We start from the raw sequence: 19,041 nt of genomic DNA on the forward strand, positions 1-19,041 counted from the left end.
TGTCGAGCGGTGACAAATACTTGTTTAGAGTTAGCTTGGTTAAGATACATTCTTCAAGACTTGAAAGTTCCACTGTCCGAACCAGCATTATTGTATTGTGATAATCAAGCATCGTTACAGATAGCAGCCAATCCAGTTTTTCATAAACGTACGAAACACATAGAAATAGATTGTCATATAGTTCGAAGAAAATTACAAGTTAGAATCATCAAACCATGTTATGTTTCGACTAAAATGCAATTGGCGGATATTTTCACTAAAAATTTGGGAAGAAGTCAGTTCGATTTTTTGAAAGACAAGTTCGGTGTGATTGACAGCCACTCTCCAACTTGAGGGGGAGTATTAAGATATAATATTAGGAGAATATATTATAATAATTAGTGTTGGAATATATCTTATACATTCTTAATTAATATTTTTTTTACTTTATGATTTGATTAGTAGTATATTTTATTTGACTCTCAAGATTTAGTTAGTTAATATTTTCCCTTAATTTTAGGTATTCGTCGGTAGCTTGTATCCTATTTAAACATTGTGAATATTAATGAAGATGTAACTTTCTGTCCCAATTCTATTTCTCATTCTTAACATAACTCCAAGTCAGAAATAGAACGGGCCTAATTACTTACAAAAGAAACAAGAACAAGAAAAGAAAGAGTGTGGTGTCCTAGCTTATCAAGGACACGATAAAGAGCCTACAAGTAGGCTACTTGCTGAGTCTTGTACTCCTTCCTTATTTTGCATTTTTTTTTTCAGGTAATAAGGAGCTAGTCGAGGTTGGGAGCGGACTCCGAAGCAGGTGTCATAGACAAGCCTCACCCGTCGTCTTCAACCCATTTGTTTTGAAATATTTTGTGTTCGTTCCTTATTCGGTGTTTTAACTATTATGTTGTGTTTTAATTACTCATGTATGAACACTGTTTTGTTTTAAGTAATGTTATGTTTTAAATACTGTTTGTTTTATTTCGTGAAAGTTTACTCACCCTTTTGGAGTATCGAGTCAGACCGGTCCTTACATATGATGACCAGATAAAAGCCTCGTTGGGCTAGGTCATGAAACACTATGAAATTAGTCTAGGTGAAGGACCCGAACGACCATAACATAAAATTAATTTTCATATTATAGTTTTACTTTTTTAATTAAAAATTTTAGAGAGAAATAACAGTTTCAATCATATATTTTTCCATTTAAAAAATAACAGTTATCAATCACGGTTCTATTTTTATTATAAACTATTTAACAACAGTAAAAAAAATAATAATAATAAAAGAATTAATTAATAATAACTAATCCCTTCCCTCTCCCAATAACTACCACCCTAAAATACTCAACTAACTTCTTCTCACAAAACCATATGTTACAAAAAAGAAAATAATGAATTAGAAATACAAACAAATGGGTTAGTTTATTTATTTATTTATTTTTGGGTTATTACCAGATCAACGGTTATCTTCCATTACACTCCTTTTCAACTATAAAGAGTGAAACAAATCATGCACAAACAAATGTGTTCATACCCATCTCTTTTTCTCTCCCATTTCAACCACATGAGTTTATTTTCAACACTTGCACTTTCTCTCTTAATTTCATTATTCTTTGCTAACCAAGTGACTACCATCGAAGGATCATTCCTCCAAAACCCAAAGATTATGGTCAAGATAACAAATGCTCTAAAATCTAAAAATCAGCTCGCTGTTCACTACAAATCAAGCAATGATGACTTGGGAGTCCACATGCTGACTCCTTTGGCCAGCTACGACTTCAGTTTTCGTCCAAATTTATGGGGCACAACATTGTTTTACTGTTCCTTCCAATGGCCTAGCTCGTTTCATTACTTCAATGTCTACATAGATAAGAGAGATAGAGATAATTGTGAAAGTATGCTATGTTCGTGGCATATGAGTGAGGAAAATGTCTGTATGTTCAACTATAAAACCGATAATTATGATATTTGCTACAACTGGTCAGGCAAAAAATTCATGTATCCATAAATTTGAAAGTTTGATTTTAATATTTAAATAAATAAATATTTTTTATATGTTGTTTATCTGGGATTATTATTATTATTATTACTTTTTTTTTTTTAAAGCTTGACATGATTAGTACGAGTGAAATATAAACGATGTTAATTACCTATCGACATAAATTATAATATGAACATTTGTTAACTTATTTTGGTCACGATTGATAATCAAAACAACTATATCAGATGGGACATTGCATTAGAAGGATTTTGAGGTAGGGCAAAGGTGAGGTAGAGCCTTAGGCTTGGCCTAGGGTAGAGGCAAGTCGGTTAGAGTTGTTACATGTATGATTGAACAAAGTTTAGTTTCTATATAAGTCATGTTCGGTTAGTGACCAACCTTGTCTAAAGTCTAATGTAGCCATAAAGTCAGGCAAAAAAAAGATTTTTCATGAGTGTGACAAAATCGTACCCATAAAGTCAGGCAAAAAAAAGATTTTCCATGAGTGTGACAAAATCGTGACGTTGTATGGTTGAAAATGTACGACTGTGACAATATTTGAAAATGCTAACACAATGTACAGGGAGGTCCATCGAATCAAGTTCACAACCAATTGTTATTAGAAGACAGTCACGGGGTAGTAGTCCCATTTATTTAAGTTCCCAACTTTGGGAGAAATTAATAGAAAATGTTGGGTTTATATAAGGAAATGATAAAACAAATATATGATACAAAAGGCACTTTACATCATGTCATAAGGTAATAATACATACATTTTCCTTGAGAAATGACATATTAGAGGAGGGAAATACGGACTTACCCTAAGAAGGCATTTCGCAACTCGATCGTAGACGGTAAAATAACAATTTAAAGGGTCATTATTTTTTTAAACAAATTGAGAACGAGGAGTTTCCAAAATTTCTAAACCATTTTGGATTATAAAGAACAATAAACGGGGTTTGTCAAATAGTTATCAAATTGTTGTGTCATTTAATGAAAGAAAGTAAGAACTATTTCAAATGAACCCTATGTAGCTGATCTGGATCTCTTCGTGGTGGTTTGGTTTAAGGTTTTGTTTACGATGCTTATGAATGAAATAATTATGTTTGGTGTAGTATGGAAAATGTTATAAGAAAGAGAGGACCAATTCATCTTAGGATCATGTATTCATGATACGTAGATGTACGAAATAGAGACTAGTAAAGAGTTAACCAATTCATCTTGGGATCATGTATAAAACTGTGATTGATAAATACGATTTGGGGAGCCAAGTGATGAGATATGATGTAACGCCCAAAAAAAATAAAGGAAATTAGCTCCAAAAATAACAAGCGCCCCATGTAAGATCCAAAGGATTCAAGGACTTGAAATTAAGAGGATCAAGCAAGTATGCTCTAGACATTTTTCAAAGAAATTCAACATCTCAAGACTTGTTTACTCGAGAAATTCCTTATCAAAGATTTAGGGAATTTGTAATATATTATAGGCATTGAATTTTCTAGGTCTAGAAAAGAAATTTTTATCTCTCAAAGGAAGTATGCTCTAGACATTTTTCAAGACACTGGTCTTACAGGAGCACATCCAGAAAGATTTCCTATGGAGCATAATCTGAAACTTTCTTTAACAGAAGGGGAGAAGTTGAATGATCCAAGTAGATACAGACGGTTGATTGGAAGATTAATATATTTATCCGTTACTAGGCCTGACATAGTGTATTCAGTTCGTGTGCTTAGTCAATTTATGCATGAACCAAGAAAACCACATTGGGAGGCAACTCTTCGAGTTCTGAGATACATCAAAGGTATTCCTGGTCAAGGACTTGTAGTACCACCTGAAATCAACTTAAGATTACAAGCATATTGCGATTCAGACTGGGGCGGTTGTCGAACTTCCAGACCATTAATTTCTAGGTTCTGCATTTTCCTTGGAAATTCAATTATTCCTTGGAAGTCTAAAAAGCAAACCAATGTGTCCAGATCATCAGCAGAAGCCGAGTGTCGAGCGGTGACAAATACTTGTTTAGAGTTAGCTTGGTTAAGATACATTCTTCAAGACTTGAAAGTTCCACTGTCCGAACCAGCATTATTGTATTGTGATAATCAAGCATCGTTACAGATAGCAGCCAATCCAGTTTTTCATAAACGTACGAAACACATAGAAATAGATTGTCATATAGTTCGAAGAAAATTACAAGTTAGAATCATCAAACCATGTTATGTTTCGACTAAAATGCAATTGGCGGATATTTTCACTAAAAATTTGGGAAGAAGTCAGTTCGATTTTTTGAAAGACAAGTTCGGTGTGATTGACAGCCACTCTCCAACTTGAGGGGGAGTATTAAGATATAATATTAGGAGAATATATTATAATAATTAGTGTTGGAATATATCTTATACATTCTTAATTAATATTTTTTTTACTTTATGATTTGATTAGTAGTATATTTTATTTGACTCTCAAGATTTAGTTAGTTAATATTTTCCCTTAATTTTAGGTATTCGTCGGTAGCTTGTATCCTATTTAAACATTGTGAATATTAATGAAGATGTAACTTTCTGTCCCAATTCTATTTCTCATTCTTAACATAACTCCAAGTCAGAAATAGAACGGGCCTAATTACTTACAAAAGAAACAAGAACAAGAAAAGAAAGAGTGTGGTGTCCTAGCTTATCAAGGACACGATAAAGAGCCTACAAGTAGGCTACTTGCTGAGTCTTGTACTCCTTCCTTATTTTGCATTTTTTTTTTCAGGTAATAAGGAGCTAGTCGAGGTTGGGAGCGGACTCCGAAGCAGGTGTCATAGACAAGCCTCACCCGTCGTCTTCAACCCATTTGTTTTGAAATATTTTGTGTTCGTTCCTTATTCGGTGTTTTAACTATTATGTTGTGTTTTAATTACTCATGTATGAACACTGTTTTGTTTTAAGTAATGTTATGTTTTAAATACTGTTTGTTTTATTTCGTGAAAGTTTACTCACCCTTTTGGAGTATCGAGTCAGACCGGTCCTTACATATGATGACCAGATAAAAGCCTCGTTGGGCTAGGTCATGAAACACTATGAAATTAGTCTAGGTGAAGGACCCGAACGACCATGACATAAAATTAATTTTCATATTATAGTTTTACTTTTTTAATTAAAAATTTTAGAGAGAAATAACAGTTTCAATCATATATTTTTCCATTTAAAAAATAACAGTTATCAATCACGGTTCTATTTTTATTATAAACTATTTAACAACAGTAAAAAAAATAATAATAATAAAAGAATTAATTAATAATAACTAATCCCTTCCCTCTCCCAATAACTACCACCCTAAAATACTCAACTAACTTCTTCTCACAAAACCATATGTTACAAAAAAGAAAATAATGAATTAGAAATACAAACAAATGGGTTAGTTTATTTATTTATTTATTTTTGGGTTATTACCAGATCAACGGTTATCTTCCATTACACTCCTTTTCAACTATAAAGAGTGAAACAAATCATGCACAAACAAATGTGTTCATACCCATCTCTTTTTCTCTCCCATTTCAACCACATGAGTTTATTTTCAACACTTGCACTTTCTCTCTTAATTTCATTATTCTTTGCTAACCAAGTGACTACCATCGAAGGATCATTCCTCCAAAACCCAAAGATTATGGTCAAGATAACAAATGCTCTAAAATCTAAAAATCAGCTCGCTGTTCACTGCAAATCAAGCAATGATGACTTGGGAGTCCACATGCTGACTCCTTTGGCCAGCTACGACTTCAGTTTTCGTCCAAATTTATGGGGCACAACATTGGTTTACTGTTCCTTCCAATGGCCTAGCTCGTTTCATTACTTCAATGTCTACATAGATAAGAGAGATAGAGATAATTGTGAAAGTATGCTATGTTCGTGGCATATGAGTGAGGAAAATGTCTGTATGTTCAACTATAAAACCGATAATTATGATATTTGCTACAACTGGTCAGGCAAAAAATTCATGTATCCATAAATTTGAAAGTTTGATTTTAATATTTAAATAAATAAATATTTTTTATATGTTGTTTATCTGGGATTATTATTATTATTATTACTTTTTTTTTTTTAAAGCTTGACATGATTAGTACGAGTGAAATATAAACGATGTTAATTACCTATCGACATAAATTATAATATGAACATTTGTTAACTTATTTTGGTCACGATTGATAATCAAAACAACTATATCAGATGGGACATTGCATTAGAAGGATTTTGAGGTAGGGCAAAGGTGAGGTAGAGCCTTAGGCTTGGCCTAGGGTAGAGGCAAGTCGGTTAGAGTTGTTACATGTATGATTGAACAAAGTTTAGTTTCTATATAAGTCATGTTCGGTTAGTGACCAACCTTGTCTAAAGTCTAATGTAGCCATAAAGTCAGGCAAAAAAAAGATTTTTCATGAGTGTGACAAAATCGTACCCATAAAGTCAGGCAAAAAAAAGATTTTCCATGAGTGTGACAAAATCGTGACGTTGTATGGTTGAAAATGTACGACTGTGACAATATTTGAAAATGCTAACACAATGTACAGGGAGGTCCATCGAATCAAGTTCACAACCAATTGTTATTAGAAGACAGTCACGGGGTAGTAGTCCCATTTATTTAAGTTCCCAACTTTGGGAGAAATTAATAGAAAATGTTGGGTTTATATAAGGAAATGATAAAACAAATATATGATACAAAAGGCACTTTACATCATGTCATAAGGTAATAATACATACATTTTCCTTGAGAAATGACATATTAGAGGAGGGAAATACGGACTTACCCTAAGAAGGCATTTCGCAACTCGATCGTAGACGGTAAAATAACAATTTAAAGGGTCATTATTTTTTTAAACAAATTGAGAACGAGGAGTTTCCAAAATTTCTAAACCATTTTGGATTATAAAGAACAATAAACGGGGTTTGTCAAATAGTTATCAAATTGTTGTGTCATTTAATGAAAGAAAGTAAGAACTATTTCAAATGAACCCTATGTAGCTGATCTGGATCTCTTCGTGGTGGTTTGGTTTAAGGTTTTGTTTACGATGCTTATGAATGAAATAATTATGTTTGGTGTAGTATGGAAAATGTTATAAGAAAGAGAGGACCAATTCATCTTAGGATCATGTATTCATGATACGTAGATGTACGAAATAGAGACTAGTAAAGAGTTAACCAATTCATCTTGGGATCATGTATAAAACTGTGATTGATAAATACGATTTGGGGAGCCAAGTGATGAGATATGATGTAACGCCCAAAAAAAATAAAGGAAATTAGCTCCAAAAATAACAAGCGCCCCATGTAAGATCCAAAGGATTCAAGGACTTGAAATTAAGAGGATCAAGCAAGTATGCTCTAGACATTTTTCAAAGAAATTCAACATCTCAAGACTTGTTTACTCGAGAAATTCCTTATCAAAGATTTAGGGAATTTGTAATATATTATAGGCATTGAATTTTCTAGGTCTAGAAAAGAAATTTTTATCTCTCAAAGGAAGTATGCTCTAGACATTTTTCAAGACACTGGTCTTACAGGAGCACATCCAGAAAGATTTCCTATGGAGCATAATCTGAAACTTTCTTTAACAGAAGGGGAGAAGTTGAATGATCCAAGTAGATACAGACGGTTGATTGGAAGATTAATATATTTATCCGTTACTAGGCCTGACATAGTGTATTCAGTTCGTGTGCTTAGTCAATTTATGCATGAACCAAGAAAACCACATTGGGAGGCAACTCTTCGAGTTCTGAGATACATCAAAGGTATTCCTGGTCAAGGACTTGTAGTACCACCTGAAATCAACTTAAGATTACAAGCATATTGCGATTCAGACTGGGGCGGTTGTCGAACTTCCAGACCATTAATTTCTAGGTTCTGCATTTTCCTTGGAAATTCAATTATTCCTTGGAAGTCTAAAAAGCAAACCAATGTGTCCAGATCATCAGCAGAAGCCGAGTGTCGAGCGGTGACAAATACTTGTTTAGAGTTAGCTTGGTTAAGATACATTCTTCAAGACTTGAAAGTTCCACTGTCCGAACCAGCATTATTGTATTGTGATAATCAAGCATCGTTACAGATAGCAGCCAATCCAGTTTTTCATAAACGTACGAAACACATAGAAATAGATTGTCATATAGTTCGAAGAAAATTACAAGTTAGAATCATCAAACCATGTTATGTTTCGACTAAAATGCAATTGGCGGATATTTTCACTAAAAATTTGGGAAGAAGTCAGTTCGATTTTTTGAAAGACAAGTTCGGTGTGATTGACAGCCACTCTCCAACTTGAGGGGGAGTATTAAGATATAATATTAGGAGAATATATTATAATAATTAGTGTTGGAATATATCTTATACATTCTTAATTAATATTTTTTTTACTTTATGATTTGATTAGTAGTATATTTTATTTGACTCTCAAGATTTAGTTAGTTAATATTTTCCCTTAATTTTAGGTATTCGTCGGTAGCTTGTATCCTATTTAAACATTGTGAATATTAATGAAGATGTAACTTTCTGTCCCAATTCTATTTCTCATTCTTAACATAACTCCAAGTCAGAAATAGAACGGGCCTAATTACTTACAAAAGAAACAAGAACAAGAAAAGAAAGAGTGTGGTGTCCTAGCTTATCAAGGACACGATAAAGAGCCTACAAGTAGGCTACTTGCTGAGTCTTGTACTCCTTCCTTATTTTGCATTTTTTTTTTCAGGTAATAAGGAGCTAGTCGAGGTTGGGAGCGGACTCCGAAGCAGGTGTCATAGACAAGCCTCACCCGTCGTCTTCAACCCATTTGTTTTGAAATATTTTGTGTTCGTTCCTTATTCGGTGTTTTAACTATTATGTTGTGTTTTAATTACTCATGTATGAACACTGTTTTGTTTTAAGTAATGTTATGTTTTAAATACTGTTTGTTTTATTTCGTGAAAGTTTACTCACCTTTTTGGAGTATCGAGTCAGACCGGTCCTTACATATGATGACCAGATAAAAGCCTCGTTGGGCTAGGTCATGAAACACTATGAAATTAGTCTAGGTGAAGGACCCGAACGACCATGACATAAAATTAATTTCATATTATAGTTTTACTTTTTTAATTAAAAATTTTAGAGAGAAATAACAGTTTCAATCATATATTTTTCCATTTAAAAAATAACAGTTATCAATCACGGTTCTATTTTTATTATAAACTATTTAACAACAGTAAAAAAAATAATAATAATAAAAGAATTAATTAATAATAACTAATCCCTTCCCTCTCCCAATAACTACCACCCTAAAATACTCAACTAACTTCTTCTCACAAAACCATATGTTACAAAAAAGAAAATAATGAATTAGAAATACAAACAAATGGGTTAGTTTATTTATTTATTTATTTTTGGGTTATTACCAGATCAACGGTTATCTTCCATTACACTCCTTTTCAACTATAAAGAGTGAAACAAATCATGCACAAACAAATGTGTTCATACCCATCTCTTTTTCTCTCCCATTTCAACCACATGAGTTTATTTTCAACACTTGCACTTTCTCTCTTAATTTCATTATTCTTTGCTAACCAAGTGACTACCATCGAAGGATCATTCCTCCAAAACCCAAAGATTATGGTCAAGATAACAAATGCTCTAAAATCTAAAAATCAGCTCGCTGTTCACTGCAAATCAAGCAATGATGACTTGGGAGTCCACATGCTGACTCCTTTGGCCAGCTACGACTTCAGTTTTCGTCCAAATTTATGGGGCACAACATTGTTTTACTGTTCCTTCCAATGGCCTAGCTCGTTTCATTACTTCAATGTCTACATAGATAAGAGAGATAGAGATAATTGTGAAAGTATGCTATGTTCGTGGCATATGAGTGAGGAAAATGTCTGTATGTTCAACTATAAAACCGATAATTATGATATTTGCTACAACTGGTCAGGCAAAAAATTCATGTATCCATAAATTTGAAAGTTTGATTTTAATATTTAAATAAATAAATATTTTTTATATGTTGTTTATCTGGGATTATTATTATTATTATTACTTTTTTTTTTTTAAAGCTTGACATGATTAGTACGAGTGAAATATAAACGATGTTAATTACCTATCGACATAAATTATAATATGAACATTTGTTAACTTATTTTGGTCACGATTGATAATCAAAACAACTATATCAGATGGGACATTGCATTAGAAGGATTTTGAGGTAGGGCAAAGGTGAGGTAGAGCCTTAGGCTTGGCCTAGGGTAGAGGCAAGTCGGTTAGAGTTGTTACATGTATGATTGAACAAAGTTTAGTTTCTATATAAGTCATGTTCGGTTAGTGACCAACCTTGTCTAAAGTCTAATGTAGCCATAAAGTCAGGCAAAAAAAAGATTTTTCATGAGTGTGACAAAATCGTACCCATAAAGTCAGGCAAAAAAAAGATTTTCCATGAGTGTGACAAAATCGTGACGTTGTATGGTTGAAAATGTACGACTGTGACAATATTTGAAAATGCTAACACAATGTACAGGGAGGTCCATCGAATCAAGTTCACAACCAATTGTTATTAGAAGACAGTCACGGGGTAGTAGTCCCATTTATTTAAGTTCCCAACTTTGGGAGAAATTAATAGAAAATGTTGGGTTTATATAAGGAAATGATAAAACAAATATATGATACAAAAGGCACTTTACATCATGTCATAAGGTAATAATACATACATTTTCCTTGAGAAATGACATATTAGAGGAGGGAAATACGGACTTACCCTAAGAAGGCATTTCGCAACTCGATCGTAGACGGTAAAATAACAATTTAAAGGGTCATTATTTTTTTAAACAAATTGAGAACGAGGAGTTTCCAAAATTTCTAAACCATTTTGGATTATAAAGAACAATAAACGGGGTTTGTCAAATAGTTATCAAATTGTTGTGTCATTTAATGAAAGAAAGTAAGAACTATTTCAAATGAACCCTATGTAGCTGATCTGGATCTCTTCGTGGTGGTTTGGTTTAAGGTTTTGTTTACGATGCTTATGAATGAAATAATTATGTTTGGTGTAGTATGGAAAATGTTATAAGAAAGAGAGGACCAATTCATCTTAGGATCATGTATTCATGATACGTAGATGTACGACATAGAGACTAGTAAAGAGTTAACCAATTCATCTTGGGATCATGTATAAAACTGTGATTGATAAATACGATTTGGGGAGCCAAGTGATGAGACATATTACTCCTTATGAATTGATGTGATCTTTCACTCTAACATAAATAGATTTGGAATAATTTTGTATCTCCTAAAAATAGAGATTTAAGGATAAATGTCAATATTGTCTCATATATATTATGTTGACAAAATTGTCAAATATTTGATACAAGACTTCAAAGAATGATAATGATCATTGAAATATAAAGTAAGAGGAAGAGTATCGTAAGTAACCTCAAATGTTGAGAGTATAATTAATTATCTTTCCTGAGTGGGAGATAATTAATGCATAGATGAGAATTAACCTTAAATATATAGTTAATTAAATTATATTAGTTAAACTAATGTATGACCGGAAAAATTAAAGTTTTCTCAAAGTATCCCTGGATAATGAGAATTTTATTATTTTGTGTATGGAGTTAAAGATTTGATCTTTAAGTGATACACTAGTTACATAAATTTAGAAAATTTAGGTTAAGATCAATTTTACCTTAGATTGTGAAGTATGGTATACGGAACATTTTTTACTTTTAAAGCAACAAAATGACTGGTATGACTATAATAATTTCTTAAACATTTGAAAGGTGTTTCACATGTGATTTAGTTTGTCACTTTCATTGTGATGATAGTGATACAAAGACTAATATGAAGGAAATTTAAAAGATCAATCTATAAAAAATGATATTGAGAGAGAAAGCATCGTGGCTGTGACCAAAATGACTTTTAATGATAATTATTTTGTTTTATATAAAATGACTCTCTAGGCTAAAGTGTTTGAGGGTCATCTAGAATGTCTAGGATTACTAGACATGTCTCATCTTCTCTAGGGCAAGTGAGAGAAGGTGTTGGGTATAGAGCAAGTGGGAGATTGTTGAGATTTATGCTCTAAAGCCTCTTAATTAATTATTTACTTTTTAACTATAATTTTTATTATTTTATTTGTAATTTAATTGTTATCCATGGTATGAAAATAAAGGTTATTAATGTAATCTCGAACAATATGTGGTTGACATAGTAGAGAATCGTGTTCAAGTAATAACCTAAAGAGTCTATAGTATATGGATAAAGTTGGGTGCATACAAGAGAATCGTTTTCAAGTAATAACCTAAAGAGTCTATAGTATATGGATAAAGTTGGGTGCTTTATCCTGGTATCACTATTGATACGGCTCACTTTGTAATCGTTACAAATGATTTTATCCAAATCGTTCATGTGGAGATATGTAAGTGGGGGTATCATATACAATGAGTTTGTATAAGACAGAACCAAAAAATATTTAAAATTTCTTTATAAATCCGTTAATTGAGAAGATTAATATTTCACATGATGATCATATGCGACTTGATCTTAATCCTGAGTGAGTTATGAACTTCTGCTTGTGAGAGCTTGTCCTTTAATTTACATGGGTGAGAATGACTCTTTTAGCCGATTCAATATACCTACCATTTTAGGGACATACCTGTAAAGATCGGGCTGACTCGATGACTCTAAAAAGACGGGTAAATTTTTCAACAAAATAAAACAACCAAAACTTAAAACATATCAAACAAAAATAAAGTTTATACAAAGTATTTTAAAACACAACATAACAGTTAAAACACAAGTTAAGGGACGACACAAAAGGGTAGAAGGACGATGGGTGAGGTTTGTCTATGGCACCAGCTCCAGAGTCCGCTCCCGACCTTGACCAGCTTCTTATTTCTTGAAAAAATGGAGAATAAAGAATGAGTACAAGACTCAGTAAGCAGCCTACTTGTAGGCTCTTAATCGTGTCCTTGATATGCTAGGGTACCACACTTTTTGTTTTTCTTGTTCTTATTCTTGTTCTTGTTGTAAGTTCTTAATTCGTTCTCCAAGACACTCCCCTTATGATTTACGGTACTAGACATAAACTTGTCAACCTGTGTCTGAGGCTTCATACATTCCAAGCGACACAGTCTTAATACCTACGCTCAAGGCTTCTTACGTTCCAAGCAACGTAGTCTAAGTCATACACATGACGTACCATGGGAGGTCTTAGGAGAATCTTAATTCATGGCTAGGGTAACTTACTCTCTTCTTGCTCCATTGTGGCCATAGGTTCTCCCCATGATATACCATAAAGGTCACGTGATCGATACATGCATGAACATGGCATAGACCATAAAGGTCACGTGATCGATGCATGCATGAACATGGCATAGACCATAAAGGTCGCATAATATAACATAGACCATATAGGTCGCGTGATCGGTGCATACATGAACATGGCATCCTGCAAATCATAACATGGCGTAGGGCATCTCATCTAGGTGAGGGGAATGAGGCCAAACGTGACATCCTGCAAAGCAAACATGGTGCAGGGCATCCCACCTAGAGGAGGAAAAAATCCTCCTTAGAAAGCACCGCATGGTGGGAGTTATGGGCCACAATTAGACATGCTTAGAGTAATACCTAGCATTCTTGAATTTTGAGTCTTGTGGACTTTGGTCCCTTATGTTTGAGTGGTACCTAACATTCTTCTTGTCTTGGTGGTTGTATAACTTGTTCTTGGTTCTTAATCTTATAAGTTGCTAAGATTCTTATTTTCTTTAGGCGTAAGTCGTTATATACATTCGTGATCATATGAACCCATCGTAATAACTAGCTTGAATTATTCTAGAAGGTCATAAGTTCATAATGGGCTCCTTAGAGGATTCTAGAAGGGTCTTGAATCTTGACATGTTTTCTTTAGGCGTTTCTTTAAGTTCCATCTTGGCTTATATTCCAAACTTGCTCCAACCAACTTGAAATCTTGAGCTTATTCTCATGTCATATAAAATAAACCTTATAGGACATGGTTGGTGATTTGGAGCATATTTAGACCTTGAGCTAGGATATGACTTCTTGTTTCGTTTTCAGGAACTAATCGTTAGAGGTTGTCATGTCATATATCGTGTTTTAGTCCTGAAAACACTTTCAAAGTAACCCTTAGTTTTCTCCCCATGAGTGCATAGGTGATATTATCACAAACGTGGCATCCTGCTAGCATATCGTGTTGCAGAGCATCTCATTTAGGTGAGGAAAATAATAAGTCCATCATGACAACCTACTCGTGGTACATATAGCAGGGCATCTCACCTAAAGAGGAATAGGAATCTCGTGGTACACTTCGTGATGGGAGATAATGGTTACTCCGAGAATGGATCCTAGCAACTTGTTAAGCATACCATCTACATTAACCTAGGTGTTTCCTTGTACTCTTGGGGATCCTAGGTTTATGCATAACGTCTTGGGTCAAGGTTGGAACCTAAAGGTTCTTCTTAGGAATAGTCCAACGGAACCTTGTACACTTAGAATCTTATTAGCAACCAAGGATACCTATGGGGGAATTTCTTATTTCATGGGTACCTCGTTAGTCATCCTAGGAGGTAAAGTCATGTGGATCGTGATGTACATTTTTTCCAATATCTTGGTTTCGCTATCTAACGTTTCCCAATGATTCCCAAACTTCATTACCTTATACAACATCATGAGATAAAGATTCATACAACATTTCATAATGTTGGGAGGTCATTTAGGACTTAACCCGTAGGTAGTCTTCCTTATGGGCATTATGGTCATTTTACCCCTAAGTCTTGGTTTTGGTACTTAACGAGTTCCAGTGACTTTCAAACTTCACCACCTCATCAATCATCATACAATAAGATCTACTGTGGAGTTTCATAGTATTTGGAGGTCATCTAGCTCATGAACCGTAGGTAGAGATCCTTAAGGGCATTATGGTCATTTTGCCCCGTTTCTTGGTTTACCTAATTATCCTTATCCATTGACCACTAAATTTCACATATAACCTAAACATGCTATAATATGCTCATCATTAAAGTTTCATAGACATCAGGGCTCATTTAGTGGGTTACTTTAATGTTCCTTAAATCCCGAGCAATTTGGTCGGTTCAGCGCCTTAACTTACGGTTCTTTGAGTTTTTTTTTCATAGATCCTTGTGTAATACTTGGTTTATGGTTCATATGAAAATCCAAGCGATTCCTACATGTATTTCTTAAGAAAAGTCCAAGGTGGCTACTTACCTCATTGTTGATGTTCAGGACCTCCGTTCTTGAGCTTCCGGTATTTGAATTACTTCACTTTTCCTTCTATAGACTCCTTATTGTGTCTAGTTTCTAGAACCATAAAGGTATATCATGAGAACTAGCCTGGAAGGGGGTTAAAATTGAAAAACACTGAGGGAAGACCAAATTTTGGGCTTACTTGGCCGGTTCAACTGAACCGGCCACGTCATCGTCTTCTTCCTCTGGACAGGAAGAAGACACGTTCGTCCTTTGCGCCGCCGTCTGGAAGTGGCCTTCCACAGCCCCGATCTCTTCGTTTATCCCCTCGATTTCTTCATGAAACTTAACGATGATATTACAAGGAAGAGCTTGGGATTGATTTCATACCTTTTGGTGGATCATAGCCTAAGATATTAGCCTATTACAAGGAAGAGCTTGAGATTGATTTCATACATTTTCTTGGATCATAGCCTAAGATATTAGCCTCCAAAGTTCGTCCAAAATCATTTTCCTCGCCAGAGCTAAAACAGGGGATTTCTTATCGGGTAGCCGATTCTAGGAGTTTTCAAGGCTCGATTTCTTCATGGAACCTCTTAAATATCCTTTCATCAAGCTATAGGAATTGATTTGGAGGAATGTCTTTGAGTGTGGAACCTTAATTTTCAGAAATCGTTCTCGGTATGCAACTCACTCGAAACGCCGGATTTCCGATATCATGGGTATTTTGTTCTATGACGTTTCAGCTCTCAATTCCTTCATATAACTTGTGGGTAATCTTGTTTGGAAACTATTGGAATAAGTTTAAGGAGGAATGGTGAAGAATTGCTCTCAAATTTGGAAGAAACCCGAGAGTAGGAGACCCACAAACTAAACTCTCATAACTCTCGAATGGGTGCTCGACCTTGCTCGAGTCTTATTCCATATTGTTTCTCATACTCCAGACTTTATAGGCGAGCTTAAACCGACATTGAAAGCTCCAGAATCGTCGTGAATTGGCAGTTAGATTTTCTGGAAAATCCGCCCGAAATATCTACTTCAGTCAGAGCCTCACCGACTTTGGTTTTGCAAAATAGCCGTTTGATGTGATGATCTGTCCATCTTCTAGATCATATCCAAATTTGGGGAAGATCCAACGGCTGGGATTTGAGTTTCGTGAGATATTTCTCAGATGGTCACTGTAGATGCATCAGAGGGCCATTTTCGTAATTATACATTCTTCCAGGGGTATTTGGGTCATTTCCCGCTTTCCGAATATTTTAATATTATATTTCCTGAAAAATCCATAATTTTTCTAAAAATCTTTTATCTCATGTTGGTCATTTTTTCTTGAGCATCTCTAAATTCTTTCTAGATAAGCAACTAAAAATTCGGGAAGGTCCTTAATAATTAGTAAAATGACCTTTTTGCCCTTTTCACTTACTTTTACTTTCCAATCCTTTCTACATAGGTCTTAAACACCTTAACATTACTTGTTAGGGTATAAAAATGACTTGCTTGAGATCATCATCCTTCCTTAATCCTTTAATTCCTCCCCTTTTGATCATTTAGGTCTTACATGGGCGGCTTATTCTTGTTAGATCTAATTCCTTTCATTTTTTGGTGTTACAATACCATACTTTGAGACAAGTGATTTTGTTGCTTTATTATAGTCATACAAGTCATTTTAAGCGTATGCCTACCATAATATGCCTACAATTTTAAGCGTGTTTAGTTTCGAACAATATTATGTTTGGCGTTCTCTTGAAATTTTCTTAACAAACATGTGGGTAAAGACAAAATATGCTAAAAACAACTCAATTGATTCCTATTTTTCAATTTGTATTAAATACATAAAAAGTTCCAAATCTAAAACGAAATATCATTGTCTCTCACTAGTTTTCAAATGATATACATAAAAAAAGAAAAGAAAGCAAAGGCTTCATGAGTACGATCAAATCAAGTTTCTTGGCCGCTACAATTTTGATGTTACTATTGTTAGCTCCTACCGTCGATGCTCAATCTAGTGCCGATGTTGTTTTTTCTTTGAAAAGATATGGTAACATAGTGTCTGGTACTGACATCATGAAGGTAAATATATAATATGAACATCAATATTATCACTAGTTGAGCTGATCAATTGTTTGCTATAAGTTTTTGTTAGTTGTGAAATGTAGGCTTTAGCAAATGCATGGAGGGATGCATGCACGTCCAATCGTTATAGTGCAATTTTTATTCCAAGAGGGATATTTAGAGTAAAGCAAGGGAAGTTTGAAGGACCTTGTAATAGCCCAATTGACTTTCAACTTGGAGGAACATTGTAGGCACTAAAAAGTCTTCCCAGAGATAATTGGATCACTTTTGCACGTGTTGATAGATTGACATTATCAGGTGAAGGAGTTTTTGATGGCCAAGGAAAGGCAGCTTGGAAAAGGAACGATTGCCACAAATGCATAAATTGTGCCCAACTCCGGGTTGTAAGTAATATTCCTTTAGCTTTCCTTCTCAATCTCATGCATCTTGTTGTTTTTGAAAGAGCCTCTTACATGTCTTGACATTTACGATTTGGTCAATGTTCTTCATTTTCTAGAGGATAATCTTTAAACAATCCACGAAAAAAGTAAATTTTTTTTGAGTTTTCAATTTTATTGGGTTCTATTCAAATTTTTAGCATCATTACCGACTCTCACAAAATATTATTTGATTATACAAAATGTTTAGAGTTTGAGGTTCAACTTCATCACCAATTCAACCGTTAAGAGAATAACATCACTTGATAGCAAGAACTTCTATATCAACATCATCGGCTGCAACAACCTCACATTCCATAATATCAATATAATGGCACCCGAAAACAATCCCAACACTAATGGAATACACATCGGTCGATCAAATAAGATCACAATCACAAAGTCCAAAATTGCAATTGGAGATGATTGCATTTCTCTTGGAGATTGAAGCAAACTAATTGAAGTCACCAATGTGACGTGTGGACCAGGACATGGAATAAGCATCGGAAGTCTTGGAAGATACACTAACGAAGAACCTGTTGAAGGTGTCATCGTAAAGAACTGCACGTTAAATAACACCACTAATGGTATCAGGATCAAAACGTGGCCAGCTTCTGCGGCTAGCGGCACCGCCACCAATATGCACTTTTTGGACATTATAATGGTCAATGTTAGCAACCCTATTCTAATAGACCAAGAGTATTGTCCGTGGAATCAGTGCAATCGGTAGGTATGGATCGCATTCTCGAACCTTTGATTCATTTTTTCATTACAACTTCACAAATAAACCATTTGTTGTCTCATTTTAATTTTCAGATTCCTTAAAAAATTAAGATGAGTATAGTGAGCTTCAAGAACATTAGAGGAAGTTCTGCAACTCCGCTGGCAATCAAACTTATTTGCAGCCGTCACTTACCATGTGACGATGTAAAAGTAAGCAACATTGACCTCACTTACAATGGAATAAAATGTCCTATTTCCTCCCAATGCACGAATGTGAAACCTATCATTTCATTAAGGCAGAACCCCAAGATATGCTCCTCTCCTTATGTTGTCCCTTGAATTGTTCATTGCCAGAGAACTTCAAAATAATAGACAGCCTTAATTAAAAAAGTAGACTGCCTCTATCCATTTGACTCTCATTCTTTTGAGTTTCTTTTGTTGTACTTTTCGAAATAAATAAGATGGTCGAATGTTTGAAGGAGACTTTGTGTCGTGAACAACCTAATGTTTTTAGTACCTCGACCTTATATAATAAACTGGTTACAGTCTTATTTTTTTGTTCTAGATTTGAATTTGAAATAAGACAATGTAACTGTAACAACCATTATTAAAAAAAAACTAATCCATAACTCAAGGAAAGAATCTTTAACCAACAAAAA

General features: G+C 34.2%; 1 pseudogene; it reads left to right on the forward strand.

Annotated features, from left to right (window-relative positions):
* LOC147789904 (exopolygalacturonase-like) overlaps positions 1 to 18,721 on the forward strand; it is a 30,660-nt pseudogene extending 11,939 nt beyond the window's left edge.
* The last annotated feature ends 320 nt before the right edge of the window (positions 18,722 to 19,041 follow it).

Source organism: Cucurbita pepo, chromosome 12 (assembly GCF_057944985.1).
Source record: "Cucurbita pepo subsp. pepo isolate OVF chromosome 12, ASM5794498v1, whole genome shotgun sequence".
Taxonomy (NCBI): Eukaryota; Viridiplantae; Streptophyta; class Magnoliopsida; order Cucurbitales; family Cucurbitaceae; genus Cucurbita; species Cucurbita pepo.